Genomic DNA, 26858 nt, shown 5'->3' with positions numbered 1-26858 from the left:
GTTGCCTCCCAACAAGCGCTTTTTTAATGTCAATAGCTTGACAGTGGGCTCTCATGGAGCCTCACAGATGTGCAGAGCTTTGTTGAGACCTCCCAACACCAAATTTAGAGTTTGGATATGGGGGTTTGACACCAAACTTAGAGTCTGGTTGTGGCCTCCCAACACCAAACTTAGAGTTTGACTGTGGGGGCTTTGTTTGACTCTGCTTTGAGAGAAGCTTTTTATGCTTCCTCTCCATGGATGCAGAGAGAGATCCTTGAGTTGTAAACACAAGGTTGTCCTCATTTATTTGAAGGATCAATTCTCCTCTGTCCACATCAATCACAGCTCTTGCTGTGGCCAGGAAAGGTCTTCCTAGGATGATGGATTCATCCTCCTCCTTCCCAGTATCTAGGACTATGAAATCAGCAGGGATGTAAAGGCCTTCAACCTTTACTAACACGTCCTCTACTTGTCCATAAGCCTGTTTTCTTGAATTGTCTGCCATCTCTAATGAGATTTTAGTGGCTTGTACCCCATAGATTCCCAGTTTCTCTATTACAGAGAGGGGCATGAGGTTTATCCCTGAACCAAGGTCACACAGAGCCTTAAAGATCATGTTGCCTATGGTACAAGGTATTACGAACTTTCCAGGATCCTGTTTCTTCTGAGGCAATCTCAGTTGATCCAGATCACTTAGTTCATTGGTGAACAAGGGAGGTTCATCTTCCCAAGTCTCAATACCAAATAATTTGGCATTCAGCTTCATGATTGCACCAAGAAACTTGGCAGTTTGCTCTTTAGTAACATCCTCATTTTCTTCAGAAGAGGAATACTCATCAGAGCTCATGAATGGCATAAGGAGGTTCAATGGAATCTCTATGGTCTCTAGATGAGTCTCAGATTCCTTTGGTTCCTCAGAGGGAAACTCCTTATTGATCACTGGACGTCCCAGGAGGTCTTCCTCCTTGGGATTCACGTCCTCTCCTTCCCTTACAGGTTCGGCCATGGTGGTTATGTCAATGGCCTTGCACTCTCTTTTTGGATTTTCTTCTGTATTGCTTGGGAGAGTACTAGGAGGGATTTCAGTGATCCTTTTACTCAGCTGGCCCACTTGTGCTTCCAAATTTCTAATGGAAGACCTTGTTTCATTCATAAAACTTACAGTGGCCTTGGACAGATCAGAGACTAAGTTTGCTAAATTAGAGGTATTTTGTCCAGAGTTCTCTGTCTGTTGCTGAGTGGATGATGGAAAAGGTTTATTATTGCTAAACCTGTATCTTCCACCATTATTAAAGCCTTGTTGAGGCTTTTGTTGATCCTTCCATGAGAGATTTGGATGATTTCTCCATGATGGATTATAGGTGTTTCCATAAGGTTCACCTAAGTAATTCACCTCTGCTATTGCAGGGTTCTCAAGATCACAAGCTTCTTCTTCAGAAGATGCCTCTTGAGTACTGTTGGATGCAGCTTGCATTCCATTCAGATTCTGAGAAATCATATTGACTTGCTGAGTCAGTATTTTGTTCTGAGCCAATATGGCATTCAGAGTATCAATTTCAAGAACTCCCTTCTTCATAGGCGTCCCATTATTCACAGGATTCCTCTCAGAAGTGTACATGAACTGGTTATTAGCAACCATGTCAATGAGTTCTTGAGCTTCTGCAGGCATTTTCTTTAGGTGAATGGATCCACCTGCAGAAGTATCCAATGACATCTTTGATAGCTCAGATAAACCATCATAGAATATATCCAGGATGGTCCATTCTGAAAGCATGTCAGAAGGACACTTTTTGGTCAGCTGCTTGTATCTTTCCCAAGCTTCATAGAGGGATTCACCTTCTTTCTGTCTGAAGGTTTGAACATCCACTCTAAGCTTGCTCAGCTTTTGAGGAGGAAAGAACTTGGCTAAGAAAGTCGTGACCAGCTTATCCCAAGAGTTCAGGCTGTCTTTGGGTTGAGAGTCCAACCACACTCTAGCTCTGTCTCTTACAGCAAAAGGGAAAAGCATGAGCCTGTAGACTTCAGGATCTACTCCATTAGTCTTAACAGTATCACAGATCTGCAAGAATTCAGTTAAGAACTGAAAAGGATCTTCAGATGGAAGTCCATGAAACTTGCAGTTCTGCTGCATCAGAGAAACTAGCTGAGGTTTCAGCTCAAAGTTGTTTGCTCCAATGGCAGGAATGGAGATGCTTCTTCCATGTAAATTGGAATTAGGTGCAATAAAGTCACCAAGCATTCTCCTTGCATTATTATTATTTTCGGCTGCCATCTCCTCTTCCTGTTCGAAAATTTCTGTAAGGTTATCTCTGGATTGTTGTATTTTAGCTTCTCTTAGTTTCTTTTTCAGAGTCCTTTCAGGTTCTGGATCTGCTTCAACAAGAATATTCTTGTCTTTGCTCCTGCTCATATGAAAAAGAGGGACAGAAAAAAAATAATAATAATAGGGATCCTTTTTACCACAGTATAGAGGTCCCTGTGTGAATAGAAGAAAAGAAGAAGAAGAGATTCGAACACAGATGGAAGAGGGGGTTCGAATTTGGGTGAGATGAAGTGTTAGTAGATGAATAAATAAATAGAAGGAGATAAGGGAGAAGAATTTTCGAAAATTATTTTGAAAAAGGGTTAGTGATTTTCGAAAATAGTTTTTGAAAAAGGTTAGTAGTTTTCAAAAATTAAAATCAAAAATTAAAATAATTAGTTAATTAAAAAGAAATTTTGAAAAAGGGGGAAGATATTTTCGAAAATTAGAGAGAGAGGGAGTTAGTTAGGTAGTTTTAAAAAAGATAAGAAACAAACAAAAAGTTAGTTAGTTAGTTGAAACAGATTTGAAAATCAATTTTGAAAAGATAAAAAGATAGGAAGTTAGAAAAGATATTTTGAAATCAAATTTTTAAAAAAAAGATAAGATAAGAAGATATTTTTGAAAAGATATGATTGAAATTAGTTTTGAAAAAGATTTTATTTTTAAAATCACAATTAATGACTTGATTCACAAGAAATCACAAGATGTGATTCTAGAACTCAAAGTTTGAATCTTTCTTAACAAGCAAGTAACAAACTTGAAATTTTTGAATCAAAACATTAATTGTTATTGTTATTTTCGAAAATTTGATATAAAAATAAGAAAAATATTTTTGAAAAATATTTTTAGAATTTTCGAAAATAACTAAGAAAAATGGAAAAGATTTGATTTTTGAAAAAGATAAGATTTTTAAATTGAAAATTTGATTTGACTCATAAAAACAACTAGATTTTAAAAATTTTTGAAAAAGTCAAATCTAATTTTCGAAATTTTAAGAGAGAAAAAAGGAAAGATATTTTTTTTATTTTTGAATTTTTATGATGAAAGAGAAAAACATGCAAAATGATGCAATGCATGAGAATTTTGGATCAAAGTATGTGATGAATGCAAGAACACTATGAATGTCAAGATGAACACCAAGAACACTTTGAATGTCAAGATGAACATCAAGAACTTATTTTTTTGAAAATTTTTATATGCAAAGAAAACATGCAAGACACCAAACTTAGAAATCTTTCATGTTTAGACTCTATGGATGCAAAAATGCACATGTAAAACAAGAAAAGATGCAAAACAAGAAAACATTAAGATCAAACAAGAAGACTTACCAAGAACAACTTGAAGATCATGAAGAACACCATGAATGCATGAATTTTTCAAAAAATGCAAGATGAATATGCAATTGACACCAAACTTTCAACTTGACTCAAGACTCAAACAAGAAACATGAAATATTTTTTATTTTTATGATTTTATGATTTTTTTGTATTTTCTTTTAATTTTTTTTTCGAAAATCATTTTGAAAAAGAAAAAATAAGGCTTCCAAAATTTTTAATATGAATTCCAGGAATCTTATGCTCTTTAGTCTAAAGCTCCAATCAAAGGGTTAGGCATGGCTTAATAGCCAGCCAAGCTTTAGTAAAAATATGAGTGTAATTCATTCAATTTTAAGCCAAAACTTCTGTCCAAAAGAATTTAGACATGGTTTTATAGCCAGCATGCTTCAACATGCTTCATGAAACTCTAGAATTCATTCTTAAAAATTCTGAAGAAAAATATATTTTTGAAAATATTTTTATTTTAAAAAGTTTTTTTTTTCGAAAACAAAGGAGAAAATTTTTTGAAAGATTTTTGAAAAATTTTTGAAAACAAAACAAAAAGAAAATTACCTAATCTGAGCAACAAGATGAACCGTCAGTTGTCCAAACTCGAACAATCCCCGGCAACGGTGCCAAAAACTTGGTGCACGAAATTGTGATCTCTGGTAATGGCTCCAAAAACTTGGTGCTCTAATCTCAATTCATAATTTGTCACAACTTCGATACAACTAACCAGCAAGTGCACTGGGTCGTCCAAGTAATAAACCTTACGTGAGTAAGGGTCGATCCCACGGAGATTGTTGGTATGAAGCAAGCTATGGTCACCTTGTAAATCTCAGTCAGGCGGATAATAATTGATTATGGAGTTTTCGAAAATAATACTAATTAAACAGAAAATAAGGATAGAAACACTTATGTAATTCATTAGTGAGAATTTCAGATAAGCGTGTAGAGATGCTTTCGTTCCTCTGAATCTCTGCTTTCCCGCTGTCTTCATCCAATCAATCCTACTCCTTTCCATGGCTGGCTATATGCAAGGGCATCACCGTTGTCAATGGCTACATCCTATCCTCTTGTGAAAATGGTCCAAATGCTCTGTCACAGCACGGCTAATCATCTGAGGTTCTCGATCATGTTGGAATAGGATTCACCCTCCTTTTGTGTCTATCACTACGCCCAGCACTCGCGAGTTTGAAGCTCGTCACAGTCATTCAATCCCAGAATCCTACTCAGAATACCACAGACAAGGTTTAGACTTTCCAGATTCTCATGAATGCCGCCATCAATCTAGCTTACACCACGAAGATTCTGATTAAGAGATCCAAGAGATAATCATTCAATCGAAGGTAGAACGGAAGTGGTTGTCAGGCACGCGTTCATGGGGAATGATGATGATTGTCACGTTCATCACATTCAGGTTGAAGTGCGAATGAATATCTTAGAAGCGGAATAAGTTGAATTGAATAGAAAAACAGTAGTACTTTGCATTAATCTTTGAGGAACAGCAGAGCTCCACACCTTAATCTAAGGAGTGTAGAAACTCTACCGTTGAAAATACATAAATAAATATAGGGTAAGCATGGCCGAGTGGCCAGCCTCCCATGGAGGTCTAGAGATCTAAAAATGATCAAAAGATCAAAATATAATCCAAAGATATCTAATACAATAGTAAAAAGTCCTATTTATACTAAACTAGTTACTAGGGTTTACAGAAGTAAGTAATTGATGCATAAATCCACTTCCGGGGCCCACTTGGTGTGTGCTTGGGCTGAGCTTGAAGTCTACACGTGGAGAGTTCATTCTTGGAGTTGAACGCCAGCTTTTGTGCCATTTTGGGCGTTGAACTCCACTTTGCAACTTGTTTCTGGCGCTGGACGCCAGAATTGGGCAGAGAGCTGGCGTTGAACGCCAGTTTGCATCGTCTAAACTTAGGTAAAGTATGGACTTATATATTGCTGGAAAGCCTTGGATGTCTACTTTCCAACGCATTTGGAAGCGCACCATTTTAAGTTCTGTATCTCCAGAAAATCCACTTTGAGTGCAGGGAGGTCAGAATCCAACAGCATCAGCAGTCCTTCTTCAGCCTCTGAATCTGATTTTTGCTCAAGTCCCTCAATTTCAGCCAGAAAATACCTGAAATCACAGAAAAACACACAAACTCATAGTAAAGTCCAGAAATATGAATTTAACATAAAAACTAATGAAAACATCCCTAAAAGTAACTAGATTCTACTAAAAACATACTAAAAACAATGCCAAAAAGCATATAAATTATCCGCTCATCAGAAAACAAGTCAGAAAACGTGGCTTACCTCTTAAAAAATGTCATGGGCGTTGTAGAACTCGACGCCGTGGTCGCGTGGCCGCAAATGGTACGGCGATCGGAGCTCCGGATCAAAAATTACGATCAAATGAAATTTGAATTGAATTTGGGCAAGGGTTTCAAGCTCTCCCTTTTCCTTTCAGCGTGTTTGTGTTTCTTTTGGGAACAAAAAAGGCTGTTGCCTTCATTAAAGGGTGATTGGTTTGCGCCTTGGGCCTAATACAGACTCGATTTGTCCGGTTCGGCCCAATTTTAGGCAAAATTCTTTAAAAATTAGTGTCAAAATTTTTCTTTTAATTTTTTATCACAATTAAACTATAAAATTTTATTTTCTAATTTTTTAGAATAGATTTTAATTTATGGGTTAATTATTCATTAATTAACCGGATTTTACATTAAAAGTATCAAATATACACAAGATTAAATGACTTTATTAAAGAGAAAAAAAATTAAGTTATGCTATTCTTTCTTCAACTGTATGTTAATTGTTAGTATTAGTTAGCAAAACCTTTCTTCAGCTAATACATTGAAAATTCAAGTAGCCAAGCACCAGGGTGAGCAAGAAAGAATAACTTAGAAAACCTCAAACTATATTCAATCATTCTTGAACCATGGCTTTCGAAGGATGGTTTAATAACTAATACCAATTTAATCAAAAGAAATTTTAAACAAATTCAGCACAACCAAGTAAAAACAAAAAAGAATCTAGTATCTAATATTACACAACTTTGAAGCTTTTGTCATTGATAGTCAATTTTTTGAATGCCACAAAAATAAGAAATAAAAGACATGAATTGAGATAAAAGTTCTAGCGCAAATTCTAAACACCTATGAAAAAGCTCAACATAAAAATAAAAGAAAAACTAGAATTCAAAAATGCAAATCATTAAAAAAACAGAAAAAAAGATATTTGAACGAGAATGAGAAAGAAGAGTGAACCACAAGTTAAAAGATGTACATCACCTACTCCCTGTGACTCACATGCAAACTTTTTTCAATCTGATAAAGGAGAAAGATTATAACCAAAACAAACATAGGCTAATGTGAGAAATATAACTGCACATCTATAAAAAGTACTAACTACCTCAACTACCCTCAAATCCTATGAGATATCATGACACCCTATAATATAGAACCTAAGAATATGATAATAATAAATTTTAATAAACAATGTACTTAACCAATAATATTAGATGCACAATTTTCAAGGTTACCTAACTACTTCAACTACTCTAACATGTATCTATAGAAAAAAACTAACTACCTCACTTGTTCTAACCTCCTATAGCATAGTTGACAAACCTATGAAACAAAACCTATGTAGTGATCTATGACTCACAATCTTGTAAACACAAAAGAGAATATCAATGACATAATGAAGCTAATAAAGCTATACTAACGAAACCTAATAAAGCTAACCTATGAAGTTGGTAAAACATATAATTCAGATAGAATGCAAGTGCTGCAATATGTCATCATTATTCTGTAATAAAACAATAGTAAACAACTAAACATGACAAGTAATGGTTAGTCCTTTATTTTAAATGATAAAACCAGTGAATTTTTTAAACGAACACAACACGTGTAACTGCATGCATCTTAAGTTAAGCAACAAACCAAACCTTCCTATTTTAAATCAACCAATTCAATTAGGTCAAAGTAAATATAATTAGTTTGTTTGAATTTCATTTACTAAAACAAATAAATAGAAAAAAATATATTTTTGTTAATTAGATCAAGGCTTCAAAGGCACACACAAAAATTACTTTAAGAATTTTCGTTCTATTCTCACACAAAATGAAATGAAAATTAAGATTAAATATCTTAATTCTAAAGTTTATTGTAGATCACAAGTACCACCTAATAGGAGCTAGCTCAGCAGGACTGGGTTGAATTCTAAGTAAATCTTACTATAGTCAATCTCAAAAGCTCCAATCTTAAAAATCTCTCTTGGGAGGAGCCATGTGCCGGTTACCACTATAGATTCTGGGACTTAAGAGTTTCCTTCCTTACCTTTGGTCAATCAAAAAAAAAAGGTTGTAAGTACCTGGTGAATTCTTGCTATAAAGATACTTAGTCGGATGATCAAAGGAAAGGAAAAGACAAATAAAAATATGCTGAACTGTTTCATTTCCACTAAAAACCAATCTTTCTAACATAAGAAAAGGACCCTTCAACATCATAAAATATTATGTTTACTAGCAGAAATCAGAGACATTAATTCACACATTTTAAAGAGTTTATCTTCATCTTAGAGAAAGAAACATATGCTGAAAATGAAAAATAGTTAAAAAATAGGGTGAAAAATCAATATTTTTTATACATACACATTTATGCATATCCAGAATGACAATATGCCAATTTTTCTAGCCAAAAAAATTTTTATCTTTTAACATCAAAATATGATCACTTGTTTTTAGATAACAAATTTTCATAAATATAATCCAAAAAAAATGATCACATAACTTTTATTAGAACAAATTATTATCAACTATACAAAAGCAAATTAGAGTGAAGAAGAACAATAGATTAAGAATAAAATAGAATAACAAACCTGAAAAAAATAGTGATTAAAGAAAATTATGCATGTCCTTATAATAATTTAGAATCAAAGATTTGATAAAATTTTAAGAAATTAAAAATAAACGACCAAAAATTTCAGAAAATAAAAGTTCGTACCCCAAAGGAAAGTAAACCTAGCATTGTCCATGTTGAAGTCATCTTAAATTTCATCGATGGAGGTCCCGGATGAAGCCATCAACTCTCTGCCGAGAACGAGACAGAGTGGCATCGGTGACTGCGGCAAATTGGTAGTGATGCACTGGTGGGGATCGAAGACGCACGACGTGGAAGAGCTGTCGCGGTGAGCAGCATCGCCGGAGGAGAATAAGGTGTTGTCGATTCACCTTGAAAAGGAATCATCAAGGATGAATGACCTAAAACCAAAAAGGTTTAAATAAAAGTTTGAAATTAAGAAAAAAATTATGAAATCGAAAGAAGAACAAGAAAAAAAAAAGATGGATGTATACTATTGTTGAAGGGGAGAAGAATCAGTGACCATGGCTTCCCTGAGTTCTCTTTCTTTTTCTCACTTCTTTTCCTATTTGTCTCCTTATTTCTTCCTTGGGCTTTTAACCCTCTATTTTGTGAAACAAAGAAAAGGAAAAAGAAAAGTGGACTGCGAGTAATGATATTTTATTTATTTATTTCATTGTGCCCCTCTGATGGACCCAACTATGGCAAAGGTTAACTTCAGTGATTAGATTTTCCAATGATTAATATTTGTTAAAAGTGTTGGTGATACTTGTGATGGGTTTCAATAACTGGGCCAGAATTAAGAGTTTCAACTTATTGTTAAAAGGTATGATATTTTTGCTAATTCATCGTTTTCGATGTGTTTTTTGCGGAAAAATATGTTGCTTGCATAATTTTACTAGCTGAAAAAGGGAATATGATACAAAAAGTACAATTACAATTTACAAGGCAAAGCGTTTTAGGTTGCCTGAGTTTGATAGAATTCGATCTTTTTTTTAGTTAGTTTCGGTTAGATACTGAGTTAAGAATTAAATATGTGGTGCTCTTTTTCCTTTTATGCTTTTATGTTTCTTCTTCACTATATCATTATTTCTGTGGTGGAAACTTTTAATCTTCATAATGTGCACTTCCAAGGGACTTTTGTGCTCTTAGGTTCACTTAACTAGATTAGTTGTATGTCCTAAATCAATAAAATTTATTGCAGGTGAATTTTAAGAAAGTAGTGGTAAATTTTATTAAAGTTGGAGTGTGGACATTGATGCTAGCCCATGAAAATAGTATAAAATATCTTTGTAGTTTTAGAGGGTTGTAAAATAGAAATTTATTTATTGCAACAGTCTCTTTTATGTTATTTTTTCTTCGAGTTAGTTCAGATTTGTGGCATGTTTATGTGTTTTTTCATTCCTTTTGGATAGGAAAAATGGAAGTCATGGCAAAGTTTCTAGCTACTGAGAGTTTTTATTAAACCATTGTAAGTAGAAGAAGTTTACCTTTGAATTTTTATAGCTGAAGAAGTTTATATATTTGGGCATTGTTTGTTATTGAAATTAATATAATTAATATACTTTATCAAGAACTTAAAATATTACAAGAAAAAAGGAAAAAAAAAGATATATATGTATCAGTATGATTTAAAAAATCCTATGTTGTTTGATTTACAAAACCATCCCCGTTTGGTGGGACTATTCTAAAGTAGGTGAGTGTAAATATATTTTAGTCAGATATCTATTTATGTATTGCTGATATATTCCATTTCTAATCAATGTCATTTTTTTATGCAATATGGCTTTAGAAGATGACTTTGACAGGTTAGCAGCTGAGTATATTTGTAGATTAGTGGGAATTAATGTCATCTTCTAATGGGTCAATCTTTTCTGCCTCACCCAATTATTAATGTTGCTTTAATTTTGTAAGCTTTCCATCACCATCTTATGCTTAACATGTGTTGGATATTGTGCATCATTGTTACTCTGCCTAAAGCTGGCATAGTTAGTTATTTCTTATAGATGCGACATTGATTCTAATAGAAGTTAAACTTGGAAATCGTTAACTTGATGTCATTGGTTAGGTACATTGTTTACTGAATTTTATTGCTGTTTACGTCATTGGTGTGAGAAAATATCAAGAAGTTTTAGTCAAGGAGAGTAAGTTAGATGAGTGCATATGAGTCAAGAGAAGTAGGTGATGCACTTATTTTACTTGTGGCTTACTCCACTTTCTCTTTCACTTTCTTTTTCACTCTTCTCTATACCAAAAATAGTTATCAATAGTTACTAAGTTATAGGCAACCTTAATAAACAAGTCTAAGAAAATGAAGTTAGATTTAGATAAGATACATAAAGATCAACTGTCAATAGATAGATGTCAAATCAGTAATTTCTTTCTTCTATACATTCAAAACCATAGATTCAGGTCAAAGTTCAAAATACCATGTTTTAAATAGTGACCAAATCTACAACTATGACATGAACTAAAAAGATAAAAAGAAAAAAGACTACACTTTATGTAAAACGTGTAATGCAAGTTTTGTTCTTTTATGCTTATGTTGTTGTTGATGTCGTCATCTCTTGCTTCATTTAATTTAGTGTGAGAATCATTTTATATAGCAAAAGAATATACACTCTACATTTTTCACTTATACCTTCCTATTATGATAATATGCTCATGTTTGTTTCTAAACTTTTTCACTTTTACACACTTTGGTATTTCTACCCTGTTTGATGAATATTTAAATTTGCATGATAACAGTAATAAATCTACTCTTATTTGCATGGTTCTATACTCAAATTAATGATTATGGTGATTCAGATTAGTTGTTCATATGGCTTATCTTATATTGTACATGCTTATTTTCATAATTGATTTAGAATATAGAGCCTTATGTCCTTAATATAATTGAAATTTACCTTTGCTAATTTAATAATGATAAATATCATTGCTCTTATAATATAGTTTTAAATTTTAACATTGAGATTACATGATTAAGAAAAGGTGGCAGTAAAAGACATTATAGTGAAATTGATGAAGGGTGATGATAGCAATGGTAGAAGAACCATGGGGATATTGATAGTGATGAAGCTATGATAGGTTATATGTTCCTATTAAATTAGAAAAATTTTCTTCTACTTTTGATCTTTTTAATCAATATATCAAGCTGAAGAATAAGAATATTGGGTCTTAATGAATTAAGTGTAAACTTTTTGAACTATTGAATGCGCACATTATGTTCATCCACTTTGGCCTTCCTTTTGAGGAGTGTTGTTCATTTGTGTAAAATTGCTTATTAAAGATGCAAAATCACTGGAATCGCAAGTTCAACTCCAAGGAAGCAGTTTAAGCTAGAACCTAACTGAAAATGAAATCCTAACCCGTTTTAAGGATTAGGAAATAGGAACCCTAGGTTTTGTTGCAGTGCAGCGATGATTACAACATTTTTAGTGAGAAAAAAAATTTGTTGTTTAAGAGATGACCTAAGATATAAATATGTGAGATACAAGGATAAGGAGATTTTGTTTAATAAGTATATATCTGAATTAAAAGCTGCTGAACATGCTGCAAAATGAGAGAACAAAGCCAAAAGAGAAGAGCAGCCGGTATAAATGTCTTTCTCTATAACTTTTGTGATACATCTTAGAGATGACTTTTTTTTAATAATGTAGCTAATTCTCTTCATCTATTATTTGTGTTGATTTATTGTGTTAGTCATATTCTAGCGTTCACTCAGCAATTTATTTTGAATAGCTTTTTTTTGACATGTTAATTATATTCAAAATATTTACAGGATACATTGAGGGAGAGAGAACGGGAGCTTTGGAAAAGGAAGGAAAGAGAGGAGCTGGAAATGGAAAGGGTGCAGGTGAAAATTTGAAGAAAGGAGGCAATCACTTCTTTTCAAACTTTACTTGTGGAGACAATCAAAGACTTTTTGGTATAACTTTCATTCTATATGTGGTACCATTAATCTTATTGCTATCTTTAGGATGAGTTTGGTATGTGGTTAAAATGGAGAGAAAATTATTTAGATCTATATGCACAAAAATCTTGAATCCATACATAGCTCACCCCTAGAGGATGTACGGACTCTTCTCTAACACTTGATGGTTGAAATTTGAAAGGTTCTATATTTTTATTACTTGCGAGTAATTTATATTATTTCATAGGAGGTTGTCTTCTAACAACAACAATAACATGATAGGATAAAAATATAAAACTTGAGGAGCTGATATGCGAAATAAAATAGTGGAGCCAAATATGGGGAAAGGAGAGGTAGACACGAAATAAGGATGCAGTGGCTTGAGGAATTATTATAGGTGTTTAGTGGATGGATACTTAGTGAAAAAGAGAGTAGAGAAGGATTCGAATGATCCAAGGGAGAAATGGAGAACATGCACCACTTTTTCTTTTCTTGCAGGTTAGCGTGGAATTTATGGACTACATTATTAGAGCTTAGAGACAAATTTGGATATGGTCTGGAACAACTAAACAATGCTTTGAAGCTTGGCCAGTGGCGGGTATAGCAAAGAGAGAAAAATGTATGAGAGTCTCTATTTTTGTAACAATATGGACCATATCAAGAACAAGAAATAGCATTATTTTTCAAAATAAGATTTTAAACTTTGATGAGATGAAGAATGAGGTTTTATATTGGCGTGATACATGGGAAAAAGAAAGAGAAATCCGAGCAGATGGGGTAGAAGAGATAGGTGGAATCCTATAATATAGCTGATTTGTTATAGATTTTAGTGTTACTTATGTTGTTGTTTTTGTTTGTTTTGATTTGGATAGTTTTGTTTTAAAAAGTGGTTAGAGATTATACTGTGATGTAGAACATGGGATTCGTATGCTGTTTGAGAACTTGATGATTTTAATTATATAAAAAAAGTCATCCCAAAAATAAAAACACACCGATACTAAGGGTAAAAATACATTAGAATCCACTAAATTTGCCTCGGAAGCTGGGAGATCCCATGAGAGAAGATGATTCTTGAAAGATTAAGTCTCTAACTTTAAAGCCTTGATGTTGTAACAGATGAAGTTCTAAATTCTGTATTCATTGCTTCATATATTATGATCCGTCCGTTGGCTATAATTCAGCTCAAGTAAAACTAAAACTATAAATCGGAATCAATCTGGTTAAAACTAAATACACACGTGCAGGAATACGTGGAGAGCACGTGTTTTGCTCTCCTAACGAACTTATCCTATACAATCAAATAACTACGTGCCAACCCAGATGACACAGAAATCTCTTCGCAAATCTCTCTAAACAAGCTCACTAAAGAGCAATTATCACATAATTAGACTCATTAAGATCAGAGTAACCATACCACAACAATTCTATAAATATTTTCAGTCCTGACATAAAAGAGGTACACTATTCATTCTGAGTCATTTGATATTCATCTTCTACTCTTACTAACTTGAGCGTTGGAGTCTCTTTGCAGGTCCCAACCTCCTCCGGTGTTCCTTAACGGGCTGAAGTATAGCTTGAAGTCTTTACTCTTAGAACAGAAAACTCTATACACAGAGAAGAAGGAGTTATACCTCGGCTCAGATTACTAGACAGGAACATATGGCGCCCACCGTGGGCCAAGTTTACTTAACCCCACTATCATTTTTTCTACCCAAATATTTATCCTATTTTGCAGGTTATAATTAATAACGGACGAGTAAAATAATTCTCCTCCTCCTCTCACCGAGGCCGAGCGCTGTGAACAAACGTTTAATAATGAGGTAATGAGGCAATGAGGAGGAAAAAAAATTCTAGTAATGATAACACTATACCTCGGAGGCTAAAGCCGCTTTTGATAGACACCCAAAGCTCGTCAGACGAGATACATACATTTTGTGGCAATACTCTAACAAGTACAGTGAATATCTTTTTCTCAAAGGTGTATTTCAGCTAAGTTTATATGTCGAAACACAACTATGTGCTCTCTTTTATTAAATAATATATCTTTACTTTTTTACTTTCAATTTTTTTTTCTATTAATCTTCCTTGATCTATAAGTCATTTAGTACACGATTAAATCAAAACTGAACTATACTCCTGTTCCTTTCCAGTAGTCTGAGCCGAGGTATAACTCCTTCTAGTGCCGAGATATAACTCCTTCCGTGTGTATGGAGTTTTCTGTTCTAAGAGCACAGATACCGAGCTATACTTCAGCCGTCAAGGAACACCGGAGGAGGTTGGGACCTGCAAAGAGACTCCAACGCTCAAGTTAGTAAGAGTATAAGATGAATATCAAATGACTCAGAATGAATAGTGTTGTGTACCTAAGATTGGAGGTGGACGTATTTATAGAATTATTGTGATACGATGTGGGTCTAATAACTGCTCTTTAATGAGCTTGTTTAGAGAGATTTGCGGAGAGATTCCTGTGCCATCTGGGTTGGCACGTAGTTATTTGATTGTATATGATAAGTTCGTTAGGAGAGCAAAACACGTACTCTCCACGTACTCCTGCACGTGTGTATTTAGTTTTAACCAGATTGATTCCGATTTATAGTCCTGAGCCGAATTATAGCCAACGGACGGATCAACTCCAATTTCCCAACGCACAAGATACCAACCTATCTATTATGTTCAATTATCCCTAACAACCGACCATAAAGATCAGACACTCAAGCTCAAGTACAACTCACACAACTGATACTTTGATGCAATCATTCAACTTCAAAATCAATTAATCAATCCGAAAAAAATAACTTTTTACATGATAGTTACTTTGATACATAGGTGATGGACTCATCCCTTTTATTTTTCTATTTTACAATAATTTATGCATGTTTACTTTCAACTCATTTTATTTATGTTACAATCTTTATTATTTAATCAATATTCAATAATTAATTATTTTGGGCAAGAAATTCGTCAATAAATTATTGTGGGTCGGAAAAATTCTCAAAGACAATTGATCATTAAATTCTCGTATCATACAATCGATTCGATCAATGAATACGAACGAACTTTTCAGTTCGCGTCAATCAAATACTATATGCCATCCATAAAAAATTGTTCTCAAGCAAAAAAGTATCCCCAACATAATTATATTGATCGAACAACTCTTACCATTCAATTGTTTTTGAATAAATATCGACTAACTGGCTAAGTTTGGGAGCTACCACTCATTGAATAGCCATAACTATCTCACTTTCTAATCTTTTTTATTCATCTTTTTTTTTTATTTGTTTATCTATTTCATCTGTTACTACGAATTTTTTTCATTTTTCTCTCTTTTCAATCTAACAGGTTGAGCTTGGGGTCTGCCATAATCACAATTCCGATTTATAGGTCGGAAGCTCAACCCGTTTAATTGAAAATTTTCACAGGTCAAGCTTAGGGGCTATGATCCGTCCGTTGGCTATAATTCGGCTCAGGTAAAACTAAAACTATAAATCGGAATCAATCTGGTTAAAACTAAATACACACGTGCAGGAGTACGTGGAGAGTACGTATTTTGCTCTCCTAACGAACTTATCCTATACAATCAAATAACTACGTGCCAACCCAAATGGCACAGGAATCTCTCCGCAAATCTCTCTAAACAAGCTCACTAAAGAGCAGTTATCACATAGTTAGACCCACTAAGATCAGAGTAACCATACCACAACAATTCTATAAATATTTCCACTCCTGACATAAAAGAGGTACGCTATTCATTCTGAGTCATTTGATATTCATCTTCTACTCTTACTAACTTGAGCCTTGGAGTATCTTTGCAGGTCCCAACCTCCTCCTCCGGTGTCTGTACTCTTAGGACAGAAAACTCCATACACAGAGAAGAAGGAGTTATACCTCAGCTCAGATTACTAGACAGGAACATATGGCGCCCACCGTGGGGCCAAGTTTACTTAACCCCACTATCATTTTTTCTACCGAAATATTTATCCTATTTTGCAGGTTATAATTAATAGCGGACGAGTAAAATAATTATCCTCCTCCTCCCACCGAGGCCGAGCGCTGTGAACAAAAGTTTAGTAATGAGGTAACGAGGCAATGAGGAGGAACAAAAAAATTTCTAGTAATGATAACACTATACCTCGGAAGCTAAAGCTGCTTTTGATAGACACCCAAAGCTCATCATACATTTTGTGGCAATACTCTAACAAGTACAGTGAATATCTTTTTCTCAAAGGTGTATTTCAGCTAAGTTTATATGTCGAAACACAGCTATGTGCTCTCTTTTATTAAATAAAATATCTTTACTTTTTTACTTTCAATTTTTTTTTCTATTAATCTTCCTTGATCTATAAGTCATTCAGTACACAATCAAATCAAAACTGAACTATACTCCAATTTGTGGCAATACTCTAACAAGTACAGTGAATATCTTTTTCTCAAAGGTGTATTTCAGCTAAGTTTATATGTCGAAACACAGCTATGTGCTCTCTTTTATTAAATAAAATATCTTTACTTTTTTACTTTCAATTTTTTTTTCTATTAATCTTCCTTGATCTATAAGTCATTCAGTACACAATCAAATCAAAACTGAACTATACTCCAATTTCCCAACGCACAAGATACCAACCTATCTATTATGTTCAATTATCCCTAACAACCGACCATAAAGATCGGACACTCAAGCTCAAGTACAACTCACACAAGTGATACTTTGATGCAATACAGGTAGTAAGAGTCGAACTTGGGTCTTCTGGATTAAAGACCAAGTGGACAACCACCACACTAACCCGTTACTTTAGTATTGCTAGTGCTTTTTATAATATATATTTCAATTTTTTATAACTAATACATATATATATTTATACATGGAAATACTTAACTCAATATTTTTTAAATTAATTATTTTTTAATTGAAATACAAATTAATTAATTTTAAAATAAAAAATAATAATGAATATAAAAATAAAATAAAAATTATTTATTTTGAGAAAAAAATTAATTTATATAATTATTTAATTATATAAAAATATTTAGACCTTGAAATTATTCTTTAGATATAATTCATAGATTGTTATTCTTATTGTGTTTAATTAAGATACTATACAGTAGTATGAACTAATTATATGTCTATTTTTGTATTAGTTATTTATAGAATTCGACTTAATTGTTCTTAAAATGTTAGTAAAAATATTATTTTTAAAAATTTAATTTTAGGTTTTTGACTATTTTTATTTTTTATTTGCATAGTACCGAGTCAACCGGTTCAACCAGTGACCCACCGGTTGAACCAGTAACCCAGTGACCCAGTGACTTGACCGGTTCGATTACCGGTTCGGTTCTGACAACTATAATCTTTATTATTTAATCAATATTCAATAATTAATTATTTTAGGCAAGAAATTCATCAATAAATTATTGTGGGTCGGAAAAATTCTCAAAGACAATTGATCATTACATTCTCGGATCATAAAATCGATTCGATCAATGAATACGAACGAACTTTTCAGTTTGCGTCAATCAAATACTATATGCCATCCATGAAAAATTGTTCTCAAGCAGAAAAGTATCCCCACATAATTATATTGATCAAACAACTCTTACCATTTAATTGTTTTTGAATAAATATCGACTAACTGGCTAAGTTTGGGAGCTACCACTCATTGAATAGCCATAACTATCTCACTTTCTAATCTTTTTTATTCATATTTTTTTTATTTGTTTATCTATTTCATCTGTTACTACCAATTTTTTTCATTTTTCTCTCTTTTCAATCTAACAAGTTGAGCTTGGGGGCTGCCATAATCACAATTCTGATTTATAGGTCGGAAGCTCAACTTGTTTAATTGAAAATTTTCACAGGTCAAGCTTGGGGCTATGATCCGTCCGTTGGCTATAATTCGGCTCAGGTAAAACTAAAACTATAAATCAGAATCAATCTGGTTAAAACTAAATACACACGTGCAGGAGTACGTAGAGAGTACGTGTTTTGCTCTCCTAACGAACCTATCCTATACAATCAAATAACTACGTGTCAACCCAGATGGAACAGGAATCTCTCCGCAAATCTCTCTAAACAAGCTCACTAAAGAGCAGTTATCACATAATTAGACCCACTAAGATCAGAGTAACCATACCACAACAATTCTATAAATATTTCCACTCCTGACATAAAAGAGGTACACTATTCATTCTGAGTCATTTGATATTCATTTTCTACTCTTACTAACTTGAGCGTTGGAGTCTCTTTGCAGGTCCCAACCTCCTCCGGTGTTCCTTAACGGCTGAAGTATAGCTCGGCGTTTGTATTCTTAGGACAGAAAACTCCATACACAGAGAAGAAGAAGTTATACCTCGGCTCAGATTACTAGACAGGAACATATTAGATTGCTATAGAGTAGTACACTATAATCATATCGTCATTATGTTGTAAAATGAAAAAAAAGTATCATTCTTATGAGTTTGGCCAATGCTTCACGTCTTATTTTAATTTCCCTATGCAAATTGCAATGAGAAATTCCCAATAATTTCATTGTAAACAATTAAACATTCGTTCAAATCCCATGACAGTATCAAGTTAGTTTGTCCAAATGTTGAGTGCTTCACATAAGAAAAATAGATGAAAAATAAAATGAAAAAAAAAACCATATGTATGATACATTTTTCATTCCTTTTAATACTCAATTTTACTTACAAGCTATTTTGAATTGAAACATAACTATCATAGTGCAAAAGAAAATTGTAGCTCATCCTGTAAAAAAAAAAAATTAATCTGTTGTTATTTGATTTTGTGCAGTGTACACACAAAAAGTGCATCCAGTATTGGTGCAACGAAAAAAGAGACATAATTTGTGAGATATGATATCAGGATGTTTCTGTGTTTTATTTGTGTGTGTAATTATATTCTTATAATTTTATATTCTATCAATTTTGTTGTTTTATTTCCAAGTTATCATCTTACTAGAAAAATGAGTATGTTGAACAAGAATATTGAAAAATGGGGTTAACTTTATCTTGAATTTTTTAAAGTGAAGAGATCTTGGGCCATAAGTGGAGAGGCTTTTAGGCAAATGAGTATTATTCTTTAATTCTTGGGAGTATATGAATAATTGATATCCTCACTTTTTGTTTTTAGCAAGAAAATTCTTGAGTTTTTATCTTGAAGGATGTTTGCCTTCCATTTAGGATAGTGTAAGCTCTTTGGTTCTTGAACTTACATTTACACATTTCTTTGCTACAAAAATTGGAGAGGAAATTTTGTTAGATCGTGGGACTGGCGTGATTATTAGTGAAACTGCTGTTATTTGAAAGAGTTTCATTAATGCAAGTGAGTTTGTTTTACTTCTAATTATTTTATGTGAATTTTAACAAGTTGACCTTTGTATAAGAGAAAAAGACTTTTATTAAAAATTGGTGTCTCTCAAGAGATTTGTATTTTCTATACAAAAAATTGACAAGAAAATAGTTAATTATGATCATTGTCAGTGTTAAAAAATGTCCTTCTGCATAGGTATAAATTAACAACCAGCTAGATGTACATCATAATCAACCACCAAAATTAGCCACCAAGGTAGAATATACATTGAAATATAAAATACACATTAAAAATAAATTAAATTACAAATATATTTATATACAAATACATGATGACTAGTTTTAGTCACTGATTTTGGTGTGCAAATAATATTTTTAATAAATTAATAACTTTTAGAGAACAATTATTACTTGCAATTCTACCTGATTAATGATTTGTTTTGTAAGAAAATGTTGATTATTATAGTGTGGTTGAATTGTTTTATTTCTTTGTTTTAAAGAATTGTGTCCTTTATTGATTTTTTTTTTACTTTTTTTTTTCTTTGATAGTCTTATTATAACTACATTGTTTCTGTTAGAATAATCTCTGATTTGATCAATAGGAAGCTACTATTTGTGGCAAATCTAAGTGTTGTTAGATATGAATTAAATACATCCCTGCATGTTGTTAAATGTTAATTATCTTTTTTGATCTTTGTGTGTGTTTCTGTTTAAAAGACATTTTGTTTACTAAGTTGTCTTTTATATTTATTGCAGTTGTTCAATCTACATGCTGATGGTCTTCATATTCCTTTAGAGAAAAATATGATCTCCATCAACATTCTCATTTTGTTGGTAGTGTTGTTTCAAGTTCATGTGTCGGATGTTTTCCCAGTCTGTTTTTAGATCAAATCATTGGGTATAGTAATTAAAACAAAGCTTTCATATTTTACTTTTTTATATAAAATTTTTACTATATTTTTTGTTTGTATAGTTTGAGATTTTGAATTCTTTTAATGTGTATTGTTTATGTTGTGTAACTATATTAATGTTATTTATTATTTCTTTTTTTGAAGAAATATAGGATTCTATTAGTAGTTCAAGAATTAATACTACATGTATAAAAGATTCAGAGTTCAACGTGATCCATGTAAAATTGTGTAATCAATAAAATATATTATATTAATTTATATTTAGAATCTTGCTTAGGTCCTTTTTTTGGATGTTAGTTTCATTGTATTGAATACATAAAATTTTTTTTCATGTTATGCAGGATGTTATTCATAAGAATATCAAGTGTTCACATAGCTTAGACCTGCTGCACAACATAGTAGCCCTTTGACAATTAGATGGGAGCTAGAACTTGCTTTTAGGAAATATTTGAATAGTAATTCGGATGAGCATATGGATAAATGTAGTGCTTAATATCTAATTTTTATTGATCGTATCATGTTTAAAAAAGTTTAAAGTATATGAAAGACATAATTATAATTTAATTTAGTAAAAAACAATTTACAATGTGTAATAATTAAAGATAATATGTGAACAATTATGTGTGTTTCTAGAAACAATCAAATTATTGTGTAAAGATATTAAGAAATTTATTCTGCCCGTTTCAAAACTTCGATGCTTTTTTTTCAATGGCTTTAAATACTTTGAAATAGTAAAAAGGATTAAAATTATCTTGAAAAAGTACAATAGTTTAAGTAAGTTTAATTATATTGTTGTTTCTTTTATGTGAGAAATATTTTACTCAGATATAATAGTACATATGCAAAAGATGGATTCCCCCTCCCATTGAATTGCAAAGGTTAAATATCTCCAATTTAGTTTAACTAATTTTTACAAAAAAAAAAAAGTGAATTGGAATAATGCTATTTGCACGTTAATTAGGTTTGTTATATACAAAGTATAAATTGATTACAGGAGCTTTCTTCAGTGGGGAAAGTATCTTTTGGTCCTTGATGGACCAAGAAATAAATGAAATTAATGAAAAATCTAGGGGTTCGTTCACAATAATAAAAAGTTCACAAATAAACTTCCATTTAACATATGGGGCAAATTTAAATGTAGGGTTAAATTGAGTTGGGGTCACGGCGAAGCCTGGGTTGGACATCTAAGTGGCAGACGGCACTGCACGACGGAGCAGAGGGAGTGGTAGAGCACCGCCAAAGTAGACGCGTAGATCGGACCCTGGCCGAGTTCAGGTACACCAGACAGAAGGCAATGGACGACATGGGAAAACCGTCGATGCAGGCACTGCGGTGGAGACGTCGGAAGAGCAGCTCTGCAATGAGATCGATGAGCTTCTCCGCCAACAGCGCGAGGTCACTCATTACTCTCTCGCCAATTACCACACTACTCTACTTCCACTATCTCCAATCCATTCATCAATTCTGCTTCTTTTTTGTTCAATTTTCTCATATTACGAAGCGGCTTTGTGATCCTCGAGGCCTTCGAAAGAGTCCCTTCTCAGCTCCTTGCCGACAACCCTTTCCTCCCCATGTCAGTCTCACTCCCCCTCCCCCTTCTTTTCTAGAGCAGAAAATATTATCTTTCTTGTAATTTGAGTTTAGGGATTCGGTTAAATAGTGTAATTTGACATACAGGGAGACAAGAATGAAGCAGAAGGTCAACCTCCTGTTAAATGTCGACTTTCTTATATTGTTGTCAGGGTAATAACATTATAATCTTCTCATTTTCATGTAATTTGGTTCTGTTTGCACATTAAAGGATTAGAATACATCATAGGAGGAAGCATAAGATATAGTTTAAGTTGATTATGGCTTATTAATTGATAATGGTAGAGGAGGAGGGAGAATTGATTCAGGATGATCCTGCTCATGCACCGAAGAGTGTTAACACTAATGGGACCAGTGCTACTGATCCTATATCCCGCTTTCTGGTAACTAGAGTTTCACATCAATATTTTGTTGATAAAAGAATAGTTTTGGTAGAATTTCTGAATCCATTCTTTTTAGTTGTTTAATCGGACTACAATATTTATCTAAATGTGATTTAATTGTATTATACACAGTTCATTGATGCTGGAACAATGGTTTCTCCTACCGTCTATGCACGACGCAGTCTGTGTTATCTTATTAGCGATATGTATCAGGAAGCGCTGAACAATGCAGTGCAGACTGTAAACCCCGGGATTTTTAGAAAATAAATAATGAATTATTTATAATTATATATATGATTTTCTTTTTAGAAAGGTTATGAGACTTCATGTTTTAAATTAATTTGGTTTTATATAACTTTCAATTATAATTAGATATTTTTTTTTACTAAAATTAATAGTTTGTGCTTAATTAAAATTAAGAGTTTTAATGATTGAAGATGAAAGAGAATTTTGTATATAATTTAAATTGAAATAATTTAAAATTTTGATTAATATTATGAATTAAAAGAAAATTTATTTATTTATCTATAATTTTAAATTAAAGTATTTAATTACAAATAATCTGTAATTTGAGAAATAAAATAGTATTCTTAAAATTAATTATATTTATTAAATTGGGTTGTAAATCAAAACTCTACTCAAATTCCTAAATTCCCAATTTTAAACCCTAATTTCACTAATCCTAACCCCTCTCACCCAAATCACCCACGTAACCCCTCTCCACACTTGTTCATCCCTCTGAGTGCCACGCTCACTCACCACCGCTACTCCCTTTCCCAGATATACACGCACAGACACAGCTCACAAACAACAAAAACATACACACACACACTGTGAATCAGAGAAATAAGAGGGAAGAAAGAAAGGGGAAAGAGAGAACGAGGAAGAAGAGAGAAGAGAGGAAGGAGGCGTCACTGCCTGTTGCCGCCGAGCCTGCTCCACCGCCGATCATCACGCTCTACTGCAGCCATCGCATGCATCGCCGTCCAACGAGCGCCGCCGACCCGTCAACTCCATGGTTGGGTTGTCGTGGCCGTCAAGTCCAGACGAGAGAGGGGAGATGCGGGACTAAAACCCCAACTAGCCGAGAAGAATCAGCGCTACCGCTGCACCGCTCGTGGATCCCATTGCCGCCGCTGAAGGTTCCGATCGTTCAACTCGTTGCTGCCGTTGCCTCGCTGCAGATCCGTCACCCCTGTCGTTGTTGGAGTCACGCATAACCTTGTGGGTTTCGACTAACTGAGTTAGGGGATTTGTTTTAAAAGTAAAGGTTTTAACTTATGAATGCTACTAAAATCAAATGAGTAACTGTAAATGGTTTATGATTGCTTTGTGTGAATAATTGACGGAATTGAGTTGGATTATAACTGTAGTTGGTGATTGATTTGATGATTGTGCGTACTGAATGTTGTAAGGGATAGAATAAATGGTGTTACTTTTGTTGCTGAGCTTGCTGGTGTGAATTGATGAGTTATTATGTGTTTGAATGATGATGAGTGTATATGGAAAATTATGCTTGGCATAGTGTAGAAAAGAAAAGGTTTGATGATGCTTAAGTACTTGACATCGTGTGAATTATTGATTCTGGGTTCTTGGACTGTGTTGGCAATGAAGACAATTTTGAATAACTGGAAAGAGGTTAAACGTGTGATTTTGGAAGGGTTATAAGTTCAAATGTGGTTTTTGATAAGTAAGGTTGTTGAAAATGCTTAAGGCAGAATTTCTGCATACATGACAGTAGAAAGAATCAATTTCTGGGAGCATCCCAGGTCATATACTTGAATGAAACTATTTTTTCATGAAACTTTAATGTGTTTTGAGCATCTCATAAAAAATTCAGAATTTATTGATGAGTATTTTGGGAGAAACGAATTTTTGAAGATTGATGGTTTCTGCAGAAAATTCTGTTTCCTTACTGCAGAAGCACCAACTTCCAACTCACTTAATTTTCAATTCTGGTAAGTATTTGAGCTGAAACTAACGGTATTTTCAAGCTTCCTGTGTCCACAATCTTCATTTTAAATTTCATGTCAATATCTTATTTAACCAAGTAGATATGTTGAAAAGAGTATGGATAGCTCACTGGATTTTGGAAACCGAATTCTAAAAGGCATGGCTGTGTTTCTGACTTCATAACTTTTTCATATGATGTGGTATTAATCTGGAATTTGATTCAATGAAAAGCTAAAAGAGTCTTGTTTGAGGTAGTGAATTTTGAAAGGCAATGGGTGAAAATTGGATTTTTAAGGAATTTATCAAACTTACTACTTCCTGCTGTTTTTCTGCATTTTATCAAAATTACCTCAACACCAAGTTTTTCTTTTAAACCAGTAGTACTATAACAACTAGGAAAGGTTTAAAGTTAATTGGGTGATGCGGAGGTATGTATAGTTAAGCGGTGATGCGGAGGTACGTTTAATATTATGGTGATGCGGAGGTATGAGTATGTAAATGGTGATGTGGAGGTATAATGAAATGAAAGAAAATGAAAAGTCATGAATGAAATAAATAAATGAGAATTGTATGTTAAACGGGCCCTGTGCCAAACTGCTAATGCAAAATTGCCCGCCTAACGGATAGCCTGAGATTGCTAATGCGGGAATGTTCGCCTAATTGATAGCACTGTTCCTTACTGTGATACACATTGAACTGTTATTATAATGAGGCCTAATTGATACGGGTAACCTGATGCCAAGGTGTCTAATTGACACAGTAAAGGGACCATATTCGGGGTTCATTCCGAGTAACGTCGGGTTGCGGGTAGACAGCCGACGCATGAGCTCATGGCCTGCGCTAGGAACAGGCATGCATCATCTTGTTTGCGCATTTACATTTGATTGTGTTTGCTTTATTTTATTTATTTGTGTTTGTGCTGTTGTTTTGGTGATGTGCTTACGTGCTTTATGGATATTTTACTTATGTTGTGTTGTGGTTTTAATAATGTATTTAGGAATGATGTTTATGGATAAGGAATTGTTAATGTGATTGGAATTTTGTTTAATTAACGTGAATTAAAGGAAGGAACTTAAACTATTTTAAGTGAAATTATTTTTATGATATGAATTAGCTATTTGTATTTACTCTGTTTAGTGCGGCATTCCTATTCCCTACTGAGAACTAGTGGTTTGTTCTCACCCCAAAATCTTCCACCCTTTCAGTGACACAGGTTCAGAGACTCAGTTTGAAGCTGCAGGTGATTATGAGTTTTATTTAAGTTAAGTTTATGTGTTGAGTTGTTTTTATAGAATTCCCTCGCCTTTGTTATTTAAGATTTTATTTGATACAGAAGGATAGGAATTGTATCTGGGTTTCTTTTGAAATTTTTTGTATAATATTTATCATTATTAATAGTTATGTGATTAGTATTGCTTCTGTTCGTTGATAAATGATTTTTATTGATGAGAAACAAAAGATTTCGGCTTTTTCCTGAAAATTGAAACGCGGTATCGAACTAAAGGCTCAATATTAAATAGTAAATAAGGAAAACAAGTCAGTAACGCCTTGCTTTTGGTACGATCATGACGTGATGAAAGTTAAGGTGTTACACAGACAAGAGTGATTTCCCCGGCACATTGCATTTTATCTTGAATTTGTTGCACTTGAAGGACTTGGAATGGAGAATGAAGCACAAGTAGCAATTAAAGAAGCTACAACACTTGAAGCTAAGAGGAGTTCAAATGCTAAACAAAAGTGAATAAGGCTTTGTACAGATACAAACCTTTCTTGCTGATTTATGTTCTGCATGATGATGATGACAACCACCACCCCCACAAGATTAATTATTACAAAGATTTCATCTTTGAATTACACCATAGATCCACAACAACAAAGTTGAATGTGTTTTTTTAAGACTACTACTTCAAGAAATGGTGATTGGATTGGATGAGTGTTGGTTATGACACACCCCTTCCCCCTTTTTTGTTGGGTTGGTTAGGATGTTTAATTTAGTTTATGATTTGATTCATCGAAGCATGGCTCCTTACTTCTGGCAAAATTTTTCATTTTTTTTTCATTTTATAAAAGGTTGAAAGTGTGAAAAGTGAATAACTTTGTTGATCATGGCCTTGTATTTTCACTATTTTTTGTTGGAATGCCAAGATATTGTGTTCATTTGTTGGTGCCTTGAATCTTGTGACATCAACGCTTTTGATTGAATGAAAAAAAAAAAGGTTGGATGAGAAGTAAAAAATGGGAAGAAAAATACCTATGATCTTGTGACTTGGATGAAGAAAGTAAAAATATTTTTTCTTCTTATCTTTTACTTGATAAAAGGAAATTGGAGAGAAAATAATAAT

At 33.3% G+C, this 26858-nt stretch overlaps 1 non-coding gene across 1 annotated transcript; it reads left to right on the top strand.

The window, feature by feature from the left end:
* Nucleotides 1-1750: 1750 nt before the first annotated feature.
* Nucleotides 1751-1858, top strand: LOC148568859 (small nucleolar RNA R71). Its single transcript, XR_015882437.1, has one exon. It is a non-coding gene; the product is annotated as a small nucleolar RNA R71 (small nucleolar RNA).
* The last annotated feature ends 25000 nt before the right edge of the window (nt 1859-26858 follow it).

Source organism: Arachis ipaensis, chromosome B4, assembly GCF_059453495.1.
Source record: "Arachis ipaensis isolate K30076 ecotype BB chromosome B4, ASM5945349v1, whole genome shotgun sequence".
In the NCBI taxonomy this organism is placed as follows: Eukaryota; Viridiplantae; Streptophyta; class Magnoliopsida; order Fabales; family Fabaceae; genus Arachis; species Arachis ipaensis.
This window is presented reverse-complemented; position numbering and strand designations above follow the sequence as displayed.